Below are 19,474 nucleotides of genomic sequence, written 5' to 3'. Positions count from 1 at the left end.
CTCATTAGAAAAGGTGCAAGAGAGGAAAATAAACTAAATTTTTCAAACATTCACTTCTATGAAGAATTTTTACCCATAACATCTGCAAGAAAAATACATACCACTTGAAAAAAGAAACAGAAGTCTGGAACTATTCCTTTGAATGCCATGGAGCTTCTTCAAATTCACAAATGGTTATGAAGGGTAAAAGTACACTCGGGAGGTCCAAGTGAAATATTTTGGCATATGTTTCATATTCTTCAAACTAGAAAATTTGATGTCCTTGCTTGTGGTGAACTATTGGCTTTACAAACATATATCGCACCTCTTACCTACTGATGGACCTCATTATCCTTAAAAGAGGAAAAAATATTGAAAGTCAGTAACACTACATAGTCTTTCTTAACTCCTATTGCCAATATGCAGAAATGTCACACCCCATACCACATGAATTATATAGAAATCCATGGAGATCATCATTCTTTGCTTTGTTTCATATTTACTTTTAATTCTGGTTCTTCATTGTCATTAAGTGAATTAAAGCCACTATATGTGAAACTTGATCATTAGAAGGTACCTTCTATTTAAGGCAGAAATTAATCACAGTTTTTATTGTCTTTTCTTTGCTAGTAAAAAATTCAAACTTATTCTCCCTCTTCTCCTCCCTTATGATGTTATGTTAAAAATCCATGATAAAACTGTTTCTTTTAAGAACATCAACAATTAAAGTTGCTTATGTATAGATACTTGATAAGTTAGGAAATTAAAAGCTATTTGTACAGCATTGTATGTACTCTGGCAGATCAATGTAATGGACCACATTGGCCCAATATTTTCTAACACATCTACTAATATATTCCTTGACCTTTAAACTCAATGCTTAAAAATTTAAACTGCCTAGTTTGTGAACAAAATCAAGCAGGTATCTCCCAGATGATAAAATTTCCAGGTGCTGTTGCATGTGCAATTATTAGGGCATACCTGAATATGCTTCAGAGAGGAACCTTTTATACTTTATTTCACAAATTATTATAGAGATTACATTGAAATTCAGCTCCAGAGCATTTCCAAATGCCTAGGTTTTGGACCAACACACCTGTACTTCACACGTGACGGAGAACATACACGTTCAAGAAATTAGAGATAGAGACAAAAATAAGAAAAGGCATGTGACACTTCCTAGTCAGATTTGCTCAATAATATTTGTGACCGGAATTATCTTTTAAAATGTCAAACTTGAAGAGGTACACAGTGAGCAAAGTTTTAGGTATTACATGACTACCAACACCCTACCTATTTTGTATTTGTCAGGAACATTATTATACAGATACTATACAAAGACAACATTATATTGGATACATAGCTTCCAGACTGTGCAAAAGAATCCCAAACTAAAATTAGGTCAAAGCAATTTCACATTGGATTTTCCCATTCTCTTTCAAAAAGAAATAAGTATTTCCTTACAGCTGCCCTGGTACAGCTCTGTTTACATATATGTCAAGTTTCCAAACCTCCTTTCATTTGATTTGTTGACACAGTGTCCAGTAAAATATTCTGAATCATTAACTAGGCCCAAATATTTTTTTCTGTTTTGTTTTACACAAACATGTGGTTGGTTGGTTTTATTTAATTTAGAACTTTTCAGACATCCTAAAAAATGATATGATGTGCTTAAGGCACACTCGAGGATAATTTCATGAAGAGGGATTTTCCTGTTTTACACATTAAACCTGTGGATCAGATGAAAAGTATGACCAACAGCTCGTTTTCTTGTTCTGCTCTAGACCCTTTCAGGACTTTGGAAAAAGAAGCTGATTTTCTCTTTTTAAATATCTGAGACACAGAGCACATCTCCAGCTGTGCCTGGCATCACCCGGGCAGACTTTGGCTGCTCCTCTCCACATGAGGAATTTTACCACTGAAGCAAAACGAACAAGATGAACTGATGGCCCCGCAAGGCCAGCAATTCGTGATTCCGTCTTTCTTCGTGGGTAACAAGTTTCCACCCCCTCTCTACAGTTATCCGTCAGGCTCTCGCTTCATAAGCCCTTGTGTCTTCCTTGCACAGAGCTGGGCGTTAAGCACCGTGTCATAATTTCAAAATCTAACAGATGTAGTGATTAGTTTGTACTGACTCCATCTGTTCAGCTATGAATTTCTTCCTGCCGGGATTGTAAATGCAGATGGGAAAGAAAATTATACTCAATTGTTCTGGGTTTTGGGTGTTTTTTTTTTCATCTGTACAATCTCCGGGAAGCTGAAATACAACACAACAAAAAACCCAAAAGACAAAAACCCGAAGCAAACAGACATAGCAAAATTATTGCCATCTAGGTCAAATAAATCTAAGGAAGTAATCCACTTATGATAGTCTTGCGATGCAGAATTTGAAAGGGAAAATACTGTAAGCCAGTAGTGGATGAAAGCTATAACAAATATATAGTAAGTAAAATAGATCAACCGAAAGATATCATCTCTCATAAACATATGCACTAAGTAATTTTTTCCTGTGCTTCCTCATGTCTTTAGACAAAATCCTTTAGCTTTCATAAACAAAGTTCTGACATTGACAAAAGAAAACTAGTTATTAGTATGACAAGTCCATTACTAAGACAGCTCAGTTAATGTCTAGCTCATAGGAATTCTACCCCCACTTTCTCACTCAGCCAGAACTTCAAAATGTGTTAATAAATCTGACTAAATCCCTTAAATAACTGTTCGAGTCTTATAATTTTAGAGACTTGAATAAGACTACTACTGAAAATCATTAATAATTCTATACCCTCATGAGCATAAGCCAATTTCAGTCACAACATGAAGTACATTTCAGGAATGTACTTTGTAATACATTTTTCAGTGTAACACTAATAAAACTTGCATAGCCCATCACATAAGAAAAAGTGTCTGATGCAAAGCATCCTGTCTGGTGACCTTGATTATACACCAAGCCCCAAAAGCCCCAGGTACATGCAGAGTGAAAGAAGAGCAGCAGCTTAGGTTTAAAACTCTTCTCCACAGGGTAAACAGTATGGGAGCAGGGATCATTTTATTGGGGCAGGACAGGAAGGGAAGCCAGCACATAGGCTCTCTGCAGAGTATTTGCAGAATTTGGAGAAGCATTTCACTCTGCCCTATGGGCAGAGACTGAATACTGGCCTGTGTAGCATCAATATCGCCCATGAACTTAATGGTGAAGATAGGAAAGAGAGTGGTATTTGCCCGTAGTTTTATACACCTCTGCTTTCTGTTGCTAGGCAGGGTGCAATCCTGGCCAAGAATTGCATCTGTCTGCTCTCAGAAACTGTCATATTTGTCTTTACAGAGGGGCAAAGACTTTCAGGAGTCTCCTGAAAGACTACATAGAGATCCAAAAAAGGATTTCAGTCATACAAATCCAACGTTGGAATCCTGAAACACCCTTCACCTCACAAGCACCTCTTTACTCCAAGGACACCCAGAAGCATCTCAGCCTTGGCAGAAAGATCTCTCTGGCCTCCAGCTGATGGATGAAGCTGATCTAGTTTCAAAGCTCAGGCATTTTTCTACCCATGTCCCTCTCTGACCCCCATGCAGTTTTATAGTATGCTCAATACAGAGGTATGTGATCAAACCCCACCCAAGTAGAAGAGGCTGCTTCAACTCTCTTGATAAAACTTGAAGGAAGAGCTGCTTCTTCACTTAGCCCACATTCCATTACACAAACACCTCCATAGTGCAGCCTTCACCTAAGGTGAGGGAAACCCATCTTCATTCCCTTCTCTGCCTGAGCAGACCCAAACATTTTTCCTGGTGATATGGGTAATCTTCAGGAAGGTGGAGGAATAAAGTTAGGAGCCTCTCCAACAAAGCACAGAATTCTGAATTCTAGGTCCTCCATATCCAAAAGAAAGCTCTCTCAGCAATTTAACAGTTACAGCCTAATGCGTTAAATACTGCCTAGCTTGAAAGCAGCTCCATCTTCTCTCCCACTGCATTTTAGAAGAGTATCTCTGCTTAAAAGTCAGGATAAAGATTGGAAAGTTGATCTTCTAAAGAGTGGCCTGGTGGAAGAAAAGTCCTTTTTCTCTTCTTCCTGCTGTGGAAAGCCCCTGTGCTTAAAGGAGAGATGGGCTGAGTACAGGCTCTGACCTTGGCAGGTGAAGTCCCTTCAAGGTCCTTCAGGATTCCACAGCGAAGAGCTGGACGCACCGGTGCCCTGTAGTCGATCCTGTTGTCTGAAGCCACCTTTCACAACTTTAACGGCAAACCAGTGCCATCGGATTAGAGGTAGATGGAAATTTATCAAATTAGAAAATACTGATTCAGAAAGAAAAAAAGCAATAATTTTAATAAAATATTTTCAGGAAAAGAACGGTTGAAATCATGATCCCTCCTATGTCAAAAACAGGCAACACACATTCAAACACAGCTCCTAGTGCAAGTTATTTTTACATGGCCTTACCTGAAAAAGAACATTTATCTGAAGGAATTACACAATTACACACAATGATTCAAAATTAATCAAAATTCCAATAAGACAAAGGCTTGGTGTTTTCAGTTGCAGCATTTTAAGGTTCTCTTTTTTTTTTTTTTTTTTTTTTCCCCTGATAGTAAACAGCAAAATGGAAAACAACTTCCTTTAGAAATAACAATAACAAAATTAATAAAGATCAGAGTGCAGGGAAGAATAAACATGTTATCATGTTTTTCTGTGGTTTTAAACTGACTTGGAACACTGTCATGCCTTGCAACACTATGGGCAATGATATTAGTGCGGTAGTAACAAGTGTAAACTATCACATTTTCCCATGTGGCTTCCTAATTATAGCTGAATAATATGACGGTCAATACTGCACAAAATTAAATGAAATCAGTGCAGAGTTAAAACACCCTTCCAAGATGAACTTACAATATAAGTAATGAAAGTATTTCAGATGTGGATAATAATATGTCAGGCTAAAATGATGAAAATAATGATCCTTTTTACAGAGGATAGGAATGCTGCGTTGTTCCCTCTGCACCAATAAAAGTACCAGTGTGACTTTTATATTGAATGGATGTATTTTATTTACGCAGATTATTTCCACATAATTAATCGTTGCACGTAGAATTTGTTCCTTCTCTTGATATACAAGCCATTCCAATAATTACAAAGGGAAGTACAAGGCTTGGAGCTTTCTTCAATTCTTATAAATTAAAATGTTTACACTGTGTTATACATACTTATGTGTGTGTGCACATCTGTTTATGTACAGACGTACTCCTAGCAGAAAAATAATGTTTAAATAATTTGACTCCTCCACTACTTCAATATGGCTGTTATGTTTTCATATTGTATATTCATTATTATTGTTTGGTGTTGGATCCCAAACAAACATATATTTCTGTGATAAAGATATGAACAGCTAAAATAGTTAAACAGATAGGATTAGTTTATTGCTAGCAGTTACAAGACTAGGTATCTTATGTGAAAGCAGATAAAGTTACAGGGTTTTTTAGTTTTGAATAATGTTGTTTCTAAGATTAAAGGTTTCTATATATTCTTAAATTTTTCTATATATATAATCTAACTAAACTTGAATTCTGTAGAAGTAGGAAACAGAGGAATTGGGAAAATGTGTTAGTTTTTAAGAGATAATAAATATTTTCTCTCCAACAAAAAAAATGTTATGTTTTATGAGGTTTTCATAGTCTTTTGTGCTCAAAAGTAAGTTTTATTTCCAAAAACCAAATTACACTCTTGACTTAAAATTTTTTTCTCCTAAAAGATAGAAACCAGCTTACCTCTTCATCATAACTGCATCGGTAGAGCAATCCAGTGATGGAGGCCCTGCTGTTAGCTACTACCATTTTTCAGCGTTGTAAGAAAAGGTGTTTTTACACCACAGTCTGGAAGTTCAGGCTTCCAGCAAGCAGCCCTCCAAGGACCAGGACCTGCGTGCAGGTCTTTAACCTGCGCTCCACACCACCTCATTTCCCACGCGCCACCTTCATGTTTTCTCCCACATCCTGTCCCTTTCACAGGAACTTCATAGACCGTTCCCTTCACCAAAAGCATGAATGTGTTGCAATTCCAGAGATATTCAGAATGGATACAGCCCAAAGAAAGGCTATGTACCTCCTGGCTGGTGAACACCTTCTCAATTTATTTCTGATGGGATTTTATGTTAATCAAGGTTTTTATGAAGGCAAGCTTCTCTGTCACATATACAACTAATAAAAATCTTCATTAAAGTTATATAAGTTCCAAAGTTAAGCACTCAGAAGTTAGAAAACACCTAAATTAGTGTTCCCTTTGCAGCCAAAGTTTACATTGCATGTACAAATGCACCACAAAACAATCCTTAGCTATTTTCCCTGTTGGCTGTGAGCCAAATAACCTATCATTCCCCAGTCCCACCTCCACAGGCAGCTGAACTGCTTTCAGCTAATTTTTTCCCAAAAAGATTCCCTTTGGGAAGCCATCCAACATGACTTTTTCAAGCAAAAGGTTAATGTTTCAAACTTCAATAAATGCAACTGGTTGTACTTTGACTTCTCATGGGGTCTCATGGATGGTCCCATAGACAAGGCTGCCACCTCTTTGCAAACATGTATATAGACAATGAACATCCTTCATGAGGATTCAAGGACTCAGAATTCATTAGAAGAGAAAAGGGTCCACAGCTGTTGCCCAACTTGCCTACCCTCCCCTGACATACAAGGAGCAGGAAAGCGATGGGATAGGTGATTATGAACATTATACTTGGGCCACAAAGTTATTTCAGGACTGAGATTGCATTGCATGAATTTGATCCATGCGGTTGCTCATGACACCACCTTGAATGATTAGTACCCTCCCTGCCCATTTTGAGACCTGCCTCAGATGCTATGAATCACCATTCAGTTGTGCCGACCTGTCCCTCAGTGTCCTCTTTGTGCCTAATCTCAAGACAGAATACATGTATCTGCTTAGCAAGCCTGTCTGCTGCTATTTTATAACCTGAATTTCTGCTTGCTCTTTCCTTCCAGGTGGAGCATTCAACATTATACTACTGTTTCATATTCATAGCAAACTAATAACCAAAGACAGGCAGGTTTCTTCAGCCATTTGAGCTAGGAACATGATCTAAATTCCTGCCCCACATAACACAGCCTAACAAGAGGTCTGTATTAGATTACATGAAAAGGACTTGCAAGCAAATCTTATCTCTCTTGCAATTATTAAATCTACTACTAGGTAATATGATTGTGTATCATTTGTATGATACAACTTTGATGTGTGATTACATATAACTCCAGCATTTTAATTCCACTAAAATATAGAACCAAACTGGCCAATTTGACTGTATACTTATTTCTTTCCTGTTCATTTGAACCATGTGCATTTATTATGAGCCAATTTCCTGAATGAATGCAAGACCATCTCTTGAATTCCATTACAACATGCATGCGTGCCTTGCAAAGCTTCATGCTGCACTGAAACTGTTTCTGATGCTCCTACTACATTATTTGAAGTTAGATAAGGTATCATTCCGCTGCACACTGGAGCGTGAACTGTTGGCATATCCTTAAATTGTTTGGGGTGGTTTTCTTTTTCCATTAAATGCTTTTTATTTCCATCGCTGTGAGAACAGAATCAAATCCAAGACTGAATCTTTCTGCAGATTTAATCATGCTTCCCTTGTTTTAATTGCAATTTAAAAGCATATTAATACCTATCTACATACCTATCTTTATTGTACAAGCTCAAATTAAGTAGTTTCTTGCCTTCAACAAATTAATTCAAAGCAGATAAAAAAAAAAAAGTATCAGTCAATGCTTTAGAAAGCACAGCGGTGGCGCAGGTATATGTACGCTGCTGGCAGCAGTCAAACAGCATTTTGCTAATGACATCCAGATAAGGGATTCTCTTCTAGCTCCTTACGGTTTTCACAATTTGGACTCTGAACTTTATAAACTGCTGTTACACAAACTGGTCTCTCCCTCCCAACAAACCACAACTTAAGCAATGGAGATACAGGTCTGAAACTTATTCACCAGTTTTACCTTCAAGGCATGAGAAGTAAGTATTGCTTTATTCACCAAACATACTTACTGTGTAGCGCACAATTGCCACAGCTTGTGATGGTAACAAGGCGGCTAGCTTACTTGGATGGAAGCTGCATGTCAAAGGAGTTATCTGGCCTTCAGAGCCTTAAAAATACAGCCCTCCATTCTCTGAGGGCTTTTGCACTTCAGCCATAAAAGCTTATAGGGCTTTTTGTGGCTGAGTTTGAATCATATTTAAAAAATGAAAACCATGTGAGCCGCTTTGTATATTTTTACTGCTGTACCATTAGACAGCTGTAGATTGTCATAAGTGGGTTTACTGACATATAACTGAAAGCAAATCCACTTATCTTCTCACCAAGAATAATGACATGGAGCTGAGGTAATCATCATTAAAAAAGATCTCCATGGCTTCAGTTCCGAAATGTATTCCTGAACGTTCAAGACAATCAAAAGTCTTTGCACATTAAAAAAAAAAAAAAAAAAGGGGGGGGGGGGGAGCGTGGCATCGACACAGAGGGCAGCACTTGAATTTCCACGCCAAATAATAAGTGGAAAGATAAAATAAACTGTATTTCACCCATCTTTGACTTCTGAAGTGTAACAGGAAGTTGGACTTCACATAAAGCTTTATCATACCTTTCAGGTTATTTCAGGAAACTTTTTTCTATTAAAAAAATAACACAAATAAGTGAAAACTAGGTGTTAGTAAAATTAAATAGTTCAAAAGAATTCTCACTAGTACCTTCTGAACTCTGCGTATCACCCTATATCTACTGAGAATCCCAAGATCCCACAAGTTAAAAACAACATGGATACTTAGGGAATGTCCTGCACTTGAATTTTACCCTGAGTACTACAGCAATGCAAAGAAAAGGTTATATGACTGTTAAAAACAGTAATAAATGAAACTTTTTCAGCTTCTAGTGAACACAGAAACTTATTATGTACTACTCAATTGTGACTCAATACCAATTTACACCCATTACTAATATTTCAAAAACAAACAGAGTTAGGTTTTCAATAAAAAAGTTCACATTCATTATTTTTCAAATTCTCTTAAGGCTGCCTAAAAAAAAAAATCTTCATTCTGTCTTGCTTTTTCTAACCACTCCACAGTCCCAGCTTTTCCGTTCTGCTTAGAGCACCATAACACCTTTAACTAGAATGATTGAAGTTAGTTACGTTTATCTCATAAAGAGTTTTGCATAAATTGGGAAGATACGCAGTCTGGAGAAATGAAGCTGGCTGGAAGCTTTGGATGTTGGCATAAGAACATCTAGTTTTGACGCTGAAGAATGCATCTGCATTTCTTTGTTGGGTGAAAGACAATAAAGTTTTCTGATGGGCTAATTTATAGCCTTGGGATATTTTTAAAGAACCAAGTAGCTATTTTTATGTTTCGTCATAATGTCTCAAGAAGACATTTGTCAGGTTAGTCCTTTAATACATCAGGGATTTTGTTTACATATTAATTTAGAGCAACTGCAAAGGTTTTGATAAATATTTGTCAGGTCTTTGTGGCTGTAGGGACTTTTTTAACATAAAATTTTGTTAAACATAAACTGAGTTCTATCCAATCAAACAAACTGGGCAAAGTCAAACAAAGGGGCAGAGCTTCAAACTGCCAATGTACATTTTTAATGGCATATGAAGAAACAGCCAGAAAAGTGTGGAGCCTGTGCACTGTGACAACATTTTTTCCTGCAACCCCCGCATTGTTTTGGTAAATAGTTTGTTAAATAGTGGCATGTTGCCTCACACATATTGCCTTACACATACAGAGTTATTAGCTAACAGTGAACGAGTTTTGCATAAATTAATATATCCAGGAGTGGGGGGAAGGATCTACTTATTCATCTTTCCCAGACAAGTAGAAACTTTCCTATAACCATAGCTGGAATGGTCTCCCAACTACTAAGGATGAGTCTCTCTTGTGCAAGATGAAGTCACCCAGACCCCCCCTTTCCTCTCGATGGCAGAACTTGAACATACTGTCTTCAGCACAAGTGACACTACTGACCGTCATTGTTTTAACCATAGTCTCATCTATTTTTACCTTAGGCAGGCCATGCAGCTGTGGACTGTCATGTTTACTTGAGGCATTAGAGTAGGACTAGCAGACACATTGCACTCATGAAAAACTGCAACATGAATCACCACTGCTTAGTAGCAGTGGAATCATTCACCGCAGCTTAAGAATAACTCATCCCCAAACCAGAACAAGCCACTCTAGACTGGTAGCAGAGTTTATGGCAATTTGAAAAGACATTAGAGAACCAACCTTTAGAGAGTGACCACTATCATTTCTCATTTTCTTTACAAGCAGTAAGAAATATTTTTTAATTTGGGAGGGAAGGAAAAGAAAAAAAAATAATTAGCAAGCACAGCTCATAGATGTCATGAAGCCAGTAGCACAGTCCTCAGTTCCCCTCATGTTCTCGCTGTTGTTTCTTGCAGAGAAAACAGGTAAGACGCAGCAAAGCTGGTCTTACTCCCTTGGCCAAGCAGACCCTCCCGGTGAGAGGATGAGGGCTGCAGATGCTGTTCCTGTCCCCCCCAGCAGGGAGTTAATTTTGTTCAGCATGTGCCCTCCAATCAGAAATTTTCTCCGAAAGGTGACAGTTACAACGCCTGTCCTTATACTCATTGATTTGCACAGCAGACAGGCTGAGCGGATGGCCGGCAATTGTGAATTTGCAGTACTAAAAAAACAGTGTATTGTATTATACTCAGTCCTCTGCCACATGCATTTGACTGATAGCAGTTCTCTGTTTATTCTGTTGGAATTCAGTATTTTTGCATCACTTCTTATTCTGAAAGACATTATACATTGATTTTGCTGCTAACTACTTATGAACAAAACAGCAGAGGAGAAAAGCATTTCATAGTCCCGAAGATAAGCAGCAGAGACGGACAGCTGGAGGGAGAAACTGTGATATAAAAGCATACCAGAATTGTAACAGTGTAAGAGCTCATTACTTCTACCATAAATCGCCACCAACGACATAGAAAATACAAAGCAATTAGAAAGGGGAAGAAAGAGGCAGAAAAACTAGAGGAAAGATGAAAAATAGAAATTACAGGAGAGTTTGGCAATAAAAGTACTGATTAAAGTGCTAGGGGTAGCTTTTCCTCTCTCTATTGGTTTGTTTTCCAAATAGTTTCTTCTGTAGTAGGCTAGGATTACAGATTAAGCTATTTTTCCACGTGAGTAAAAATAATTGACTCAGTCTCAATGTGGACACCATTTTACTTTAATAAATCTGAATTTGAAGGGGCACTGTTACTATATTGGGATTTATAGAACCTGAACCTGGGGTGTCCTCAGATACAAGTCCCATTTTCATATCACGTGAAATGAAAAGCAAAGTTTCTGCCATACTGGGTAGCAGAACACAACATCAGAAATACCAGCAAAAATCACCCAGCCCTGCTTTGATTTCTCTTCTGATTCACAAAAGTAGCAATACTGCTTTCCACAGAAAATGCTAATGTCACTTAAATTTATTTAGATTTTTTTACTCCTGTGCCCTCACTGCTCTCTGAGACTGCTATGCCCTAGGTGAAGCCCTTGACACAGAATTACTGACCACATCACAGGTTGATTTTATTAAGTCGCCCAGGGCAGGAAACCCAAGTTTCTCAAGAAAATGAGGGATTCCTCTTCTGCTCCTGAGAGCTGTACTTACCTTCCACTCAGGCTTATTTGAGAGATTTCCTTTCCACCAGAGATGTGCTCTGACTGCACATAGTCAGTAAGGCCTGAGCTAAGTGGGAAAATTTATAATTAGTTATTGCTCTCAAGTGACCTCAGTCTCCCTGAGGAATAAGGGTCCCAAGAAGAGTGCCTTATTGGAGCTGTCCTCTGGGTAGCATGTTTTCACAGCCCTGTATTTCAGGTGAAATGTTTTATTATTAAAAAAAAAAAAAAAATCTACTACGGGACTGATTTTTTTCTCCTTTTTCACAATGAAAAGAATCCATATTCATGTCACCATCCCGGCTTCAGACCAACCTTTCTTGTACTGGCCAGAGTATAAATACCAGATTTCACCTACCTCAGAAATGGCGTAGTGGATCTGGTGATGCTGGAGGCTCGCAGGGCTTTCGGCCGCTCCACCCAGCCTCCCGAGGATGCCTGCACATCACGGCAGTTGGGCTCTACAATGTTCCACGCTTCCGAAGGGCTTCCATGGGATGGTCGCTGACACTGCTGAAGCATCACATCCCAACCACAGGAGCGTCACCCAGAAGAACGTGGGGAGTGCTGACAAGTGGGATTTATCTGGGGTCTTTCTGGAGTGACCTGCAGCGTAAAACAGATGGGGAAACGTTGCCGCATCGTCTCGTGTCCTGGCGAGAGCACGACCACAAAGAGTGACTCTTCTGGCTGGGATTCTGCTGGCGTGTGTATGACATTGTCACTTAGCCCACTTTATACACTTTTCCTTGTCTCCAGCCAAGTTTTCTCCTTCTTTGGGGATATGGATTAAGCTAGGGAGATATGGACTAAGCTCATCTGTCCAGGCCATGGTAACTGGATTCTGTCAAAAGCTATTTTGAAATCCAAGAAAGCTACATTTGTAACTTTCCCCATCTGTTCTTTGCATAACTTCCCTGAAAATAAGTATACCAGACAACATCACACTTGAGATTTTTACCTTTTATGAAGTTATACTGGCTTGGTTTTGTCATCCAGGATTTTTCCAGATGTTTTCTGATCTCACATACAATTACCGTATCCAGGATCCGAGCCTTGCACTGAGCTCAGACTCAGACACATACTTACAATAGTCTAACACCATTTTGGATTTTATTTGATTTTATCTACGTCTCCCAAGACTTTTCTATGGAAGAAAAGAAAAAATGCATGCAGATAACAACTTTAAATATCATCAGCAACTCCTAATAACCTATTTAAAATTACTACTTTATTATATTTCACTGCTGAACAGTTACAATGCAAAATGATTGTAATTCTGTGTTTCTGTGGAAAACATGCCGTGCACAGACACATACACCCTGGGTTGAGTCCCCTGTTATTCACTCCTCTGAAATATTCACAGAGCTCTGAAATTAAAGTGGCATTTCTAATCCTCATAGCTGAGAAAGCAAAACAATCTAAGGAAAACGTGGCAGTGTGTATGACCGTACAACACTAATTACTACAGAGGCGGGAGCCGCTGGCACTCACATATAACCTTTACAAGGCTTTGACTCAGAATGTTATTTTTCTACACATTACCACCCTAAACCCCATCCATTTTCATGAACTACTGACATTTTAGCACTAGCGAACTATACACAGCACAAACTGCTGACCAAAAATGAGTGTGTAGTTTATTGACGTAGTAGGTGATATTCCGTTATTGGGATATCAGTATTGCAGGACTTCATTTAGGCCTTTTTTTTTAACCTTTATCAAAATATCATCCTCTTAAATTAGTTACAGTGAGTTGGATAATTCTTAATAAAGAATAGGTATGCAAGTTGAAAAAATCGTCCCTGCCTGATTACAGCAAAAAGCATAGTTCCTGCTTGATGACCTGAAGTGTTTTAAAAAGGAAAGTAGCTTTTTATATATGAATGATGGCAACTTTCACTTGACAATTGCTTTTCCTTTCTTTGAAAACAGAAATATTTGAAATAGTCTACAAAGGTTCACAGGAGAATCCTGGTTCTCTTATATATATTTGCAAATCACCTAGTGCATTCCTTACAGATTACTGAAAGCATATAAACTATTTGTTGGGAAATAAACTACTTCCCAAGAAGACATTCATGTGAGCAGGAATACACCAGCCAAACATGGTGAAATGTCAACATTTATTTGGGAGTGAAATGAAGCAGTGAGTGATATTTTGTGGGATCAACTTGTGTCAAGTTGCGAGTTTTTTGGTAGAAGGAAGTAATTTAAAAAATATACCAGTATTTCTTCAAGCATTGAATGATTTACTATAGCTCTGTCAAATCTTCTAGAACTGAAAACTGTTACATTAAAGTCGATGTGAACTCTGCCAGTGAATTCAAGAGGAACAGGCTTGCAGTAAGCATACCAAAGAAAATGTAGTATTAAACATTGCAAACACTTTAAAAATCATTTTACTGGTTCTGTTGTACTGAATCAACACCACAGCAAGAATTATAGTCTCTCACTAAAGTGGATTAATGATTTCTTGGAAGAGAAGATTACTGAAAAGATATGAACAGACCAACATTTCTGTATAAAAATATAAACACTTCTTACATATATGAGAACAGTTTATTCAGCTTTGAAGGCTAAATCATCCTTCCTTCTGGCCATTAGCTCCTACTCACTCACAATAGATGGCTCACCCAAAGAGCAGGAGCAGAGGAGATGTTGGTATGGCACACGAAGCATGCCCCTGAGCTGCAGCTATGATGCTTTGATTAGGCAGTCTTCAATCAGACAGCAGTAGAGAATGATGAGTTGTGCTTTCTCTTATGCAGTTTATTTTAGAATTATTCTTTCATTAAATAATTTTACTTTAAAAGTGATCGCATTTCTTTCTTGGGGATTTTTCTACATTTCCCAAGAATCGTTGCCATTTGCACAATGCAAGGCCTTGCATGACCATTGTGTAAAAGCGGGAGGCAGAGGATCACTGAAGTAGTAAGTTGTTATTTATATCTTGTCAGATTCAGCCAAAATTTTTTATGGTTATTTTCCAAAGCTGTCAGTAAGAAGAAAATGTTGGGGTTTTTTTATTCCAGCTCTTTCCCCAAAAACTTTTACCATTATCCTTCCACGTACTATTAGTCTGCAAGTTTCTGATTCTATGGACTGTAGTACAGAAGTAAAAATTATTTCCTGGTTAAATGTATCTGCAGAGAATCATATAACATGGGTGCATTTGGAGGAGATAAATCTGAAGCAGTTGTTTCATTTTACGTCATGTAAAATTTTATATTGCCATCATATTCACTTAAAAATCACTCCTCTTCTGGGACATGATGTAAAACCATAAATGAGCAATTTCAATGCACTCTGTTAAATTTTAAGAGCCAGGATGTGCAATCAAATAGAGTATTTGGTTTGGATTGCTTAAAGCTGAAATTAAAGGGGATCACTGCTGATCTCCCACAGTAGCGGGCAACATGGGTGGAAGAAGGGTAACTACAAAGAATTTCAGAAGTAAGGAGTGCACCAAATATTTTGTCAGAAAGCACAAGTCTGTTGGCAGACTAAGCCCCACAACCAGAAATCCTGTTTCATCAGCCACAAATACAGATGAGAGAATAGGCTCTACTGATGACAAGCCTGACTTGGGACACATGGCTGGGAACTTGTGCAAGAAACATGAAATAATTTAGGCTGGAAGTGATCCTGGAGGTCATCATGTCCAATCCCCTGTTCAGAGCAAGGCAAGCTTTGAAGGTGGGTATCACCTTGTGCTTCTGAAACTTGATGGTACAGCTTCCTGGAGTTTGTCACCACAGAAAGGGAAATCCTGCCCACCACAGAAGGGCTGGTAACAGCCAAGATGGAACAGCCAAGAGTCTTAGATATTGTCACCGCTGCAGTGGAAAAATCCAGAGAAAGAAAAGGGAAAACAACAGAGAAGGTCACACCCACGTACGAGACGAATGCATCAAGTTCAAGGTCTCATACTCACAGAGGGACTTGGTTGTCATGAGTTAAGCAATAATTGGGCCCCGGGGCTCAGCACAGTTTTCTGTTGAGGCGTGAATACTCTGAACACGCATTGCAGAGTCATGCTCCTTCCCTGCTGGGGGGTCAGTCACACTGGTTTTTGCAAACACAGACAACAGATGTCAACCTACTGTTTTAGGAAGCGGGGCTTGAATTCCTTCAGGCAGTCATGGATTAAATTCTGCCGCCTTCATCTTCTCTCATGATTGTGTTACTTAGACCAGAAGGAGCAGCAGATAGCATGTAGTGTTTCAGGCATCTGGCGAACTTAATGGATGAAAATTAAAGCACCCTAGAAATTACTAGAAGTCACTGCTCATCAGGGATTATAAAAATATAAAATTTGAATCCTGAAACGAAATTTAGGCTTTATCACTTGTCCAAGTGTTATTGCAAAAGTTTTGCTCTATGCTACCAGGCTGCTTTGGCATGGACTACTGCTATGTCTATGGCTGTGCTGCAGCCCTCGCTTCCACACAGCTTTGCTTCTGTTTGAAGCAAAAATAGGACTGAAACGTGTAATCCAATGAAAAAAATTTGTTTCAGATTACGAATATCTGAATTTATAACTGATAGTGGAATTTAAGGTGTTTTTCTTCTGCTGTCTTCAGAAGAAAGTAAAAACACACTCACACAAAGTTTTGCTGGGAATGGTAGCTACTTGGTAGCTATGTTTTACAGATAACAATTTTTTGCCTCAAGTATTTTAACTTGTCGACCTCCTACTGGCAGTAGATTTAAAAAAAAGTGAAATGGATTTATCTCTTCGCAAACTTCTGTAGCAAGTATTTATTTTGCAACCATGGTGCTGAAATTAAACAGCTAGATAGATAAATGTTTATATTCCTACAACCACAGGACTTTTTTAAAGACTCCATGAATGTGTTGCTAAGAAACCAAGTCCTTAGCACATCTATGTCACTCTCTAACTTATCCAAATTATAAACATTTTTTAAAAAATTACATTTGAAATCATATTTTTAATATTTAACCATTGTCCAATCACTTCAGACATCATCTTGTTTACAGGAGATGGTAGAAAAAAGGGGCAAGTGAGGTAAACAGATTTATTCTCAAAGAATCATCATTTGGAGTTGCTGAAATGTTTCCAGGAAGCCTTTTTCCCCACGTAAGGATGGTCACATCTATTATGGCAAATAGCTGTGATTGACTAGATGTTTGGTATTTTTGTGTTACTAAATCTTCCTGTAACTTGCTGCAAATACTGTTTGTTTTCTTGTTTCTTATGAATGAACTGTACTGAGTAAGAGCTAATGTTTTAAGTTTTGCACAATTTTCAGGCGCTCTGATCAAATCCCTAGGTTTCCACCAATAGATACATTCCTTGATTGCACTGCCTACCCCTTCTAAACATAAATCGCCTCAGACTACCACATTTCTCCAGAGCTGCATGGGATTTTTTCCTATGGTATTTCTCTCCTAAAAAAAAGAGAGAGAGAGAGAGAGAGAGAGTTAGATGTAAAAAGGAAGACCTTTCTTTTGGTACCAGAAGGAGCATGGAGAACAGAGCTGGAAATACTCACACCTATGTTCTCCGTCCTGCTAAGGTTGGATCCTTTCTGCACACTCCCTAGCTCAGATCTCAGAAAGGGAAGCCTGCTAATAAGAATTTGTACTCAGCCATAGGGTTTCAGATACTTGACCCAGCAAGGGTGGGTCACAGATGTATATTGTATCTATCTGTATAAAAGCAGAGCACCAGCTACATAAGGCTCAGACTGCAAATCTGTTTTGATTTGCCAAACTCTACTGAAGTGAAGTGAAAACGAGAAAAAGTATGGATTACTACTTACCAAATAACAGATGATGAAGAAAAACCTGCAACAGCCATTGCCTTTTTCTGCCTCCACCAAAAAAAACTGTGACCTAATTAAAGTAACCAGAAAAGCTTGGAAAAGCCTGAAGAAAGTATGAATTAATGAATCTATGAGTTACATTTAAGAATCCTATAATGATAAGCAAGCTTAGGTCCTGCTCACCAGCCTGATCTGCTCCCACCAAGGGTTCACAAAACAGCTGAGCAAAATTAACAGCTCCCCTGCGAGGAAGGTCTCATTGCCCTTCCCTCCACTGATGCACTTCCCCCCCATGCTCCCCTTGCTCCCCCCTTGCAAAATTCCTGGCACTGCAACATAGAGCAATTTGACTCATTATGCCCGTAAACAGCTACTCCCTTTTTTGCTGCGCTCTTTTTTTATTATTATTTTTTATTTTTTTCCCATTTTTGCAAGTTCAGTCAACTCACAGTGCATTCAAATGCCAAAACCACTGCAAAGGCAGCAGCAAGAGCGCATGGCCAGACACCTCGTCCTCCCAGCTGTGGTTCGGGCAGCTCGCTCCAAAAGCACCCCAGCAGCCCAAGAAGCTGATGTAATAGCAGCCTGGCAAATGTTTTGGTGTAGAGGGGATCCTTTACTTGATAGTCCAAAATGTTGTATTTACAACAGAAAGAGGTCTCCCTCCAAAGCATCCAACGGGATGTACTAATGGTCACAGGAAAGTGAGCTGTGACAGTGGTTGTTCCATGCAGAGAATCAAATACAGTATTTTTCCCACTGTTTACCCAACTCCAGTGTCCGAGATGAGAAGCTGTGAGACACAGAATACCTGTCACTACCACTCCCCACATTGCTGAGTCCACTGGCAAGGAGCAACCCACCTTTGAAAAGCCATTTATATGAAAATAAAAAACATGTTGTTACCGAACCAATCAACATAGCACTAATGTGCAATATTTTCCATCTGAGATAACACGCTCAATACTATCTTATGGCCAGGGGGTACTAGAACTCATAATGGGTCTTTTTCCTTGCAGCTATTCCTCATCACAAAGTAGTAAATTCAGTAAATTCAGTAGTAAATCTCAAGAACATGCAACTACTCATCTTAAATAGCCCCTCTTTTACCTCATCTTTGGAACAGCAGTACAGTGTTAGTATTTAAGATTTCCTAGTAAGTATTAAAATTAAACTCACGTTTAGCAGGAAAGCATTGTCTGTTAAAAGGAGTAAATGCTTTCCTCAATATAATGCAGCAAGATTGAACTGAACGTCAAAGACCAGTTTTGCCATTTTTAATGGTGGCAGATCACAGAAGTTTAAATTGAAAAGCATCTGTTTCTTTTTCAGGAAGTAACAAAAGTCAGGATAGGTGTTGTAAATGCCCTTGGGGTTTGAGCGCTTTTCCCAGGAACCAAGTGTTGAGAATTAAATCTCATGCCAATCGATGCAGTTAATCAGCGGTGTGCTGTGTTACCAGTAACATCCTGGAGGAGTGCATCGGCAGGCAAGATGCAGCTGGAAGATCCCAACCTCTTGTCCTAAAGGATCACCATGGCTACAGAACTGGTACATATTGCTGTTTCTGAAATCATGCCCAACACATCAGACTAAAGTAATAAAAACACTTATATACAAATATCTGAAAATAATCACACAAAGTGGACACTTTGCCTCAAGAATTAGATCAAAAAGACCTTGAACTTTGCTCTCCATCTTTGTATCTAGGTAACAAACTACAGGTATTTGCCTAATCCCTGTGATGAGCAACTTGTTACTGATGCTTTCTTTGCTTCAGCAGGTTGATTCAGCCCAGGCTAGGAGCTTGGTTTAGGATAACTTACTTCCTTATATAGCCTGCCATTGTTTAAGATCCCAATTAGATTAAAATATTCTCCCACCCTGAGGACTTCCTTGGTCATTAGTCAGAAATGAGATTCAGTTTCTTCCTACCAGAACACTTATTGCCCCTGCCTGCTCTGGAGACACTAATCACTGCCCAGCATTA

The sequence above is a fragment of the Accipiter gentilis genome, chromosome 8, assembly GCF_929443795.1.
Source record: "Accipiter gentilis chromosome 8, bAccGen1.1, whole genome shotgun sequence".
Taxonomy (NCBI): domain Eukaryota; kingdom Metazoa; phylum Chordata; class Aves; order Accipitriformes; family Accipitridae; genus Astur; species Astur gentilis.
Note: the sequence above shows the minus strand (reverse complement) of the source record.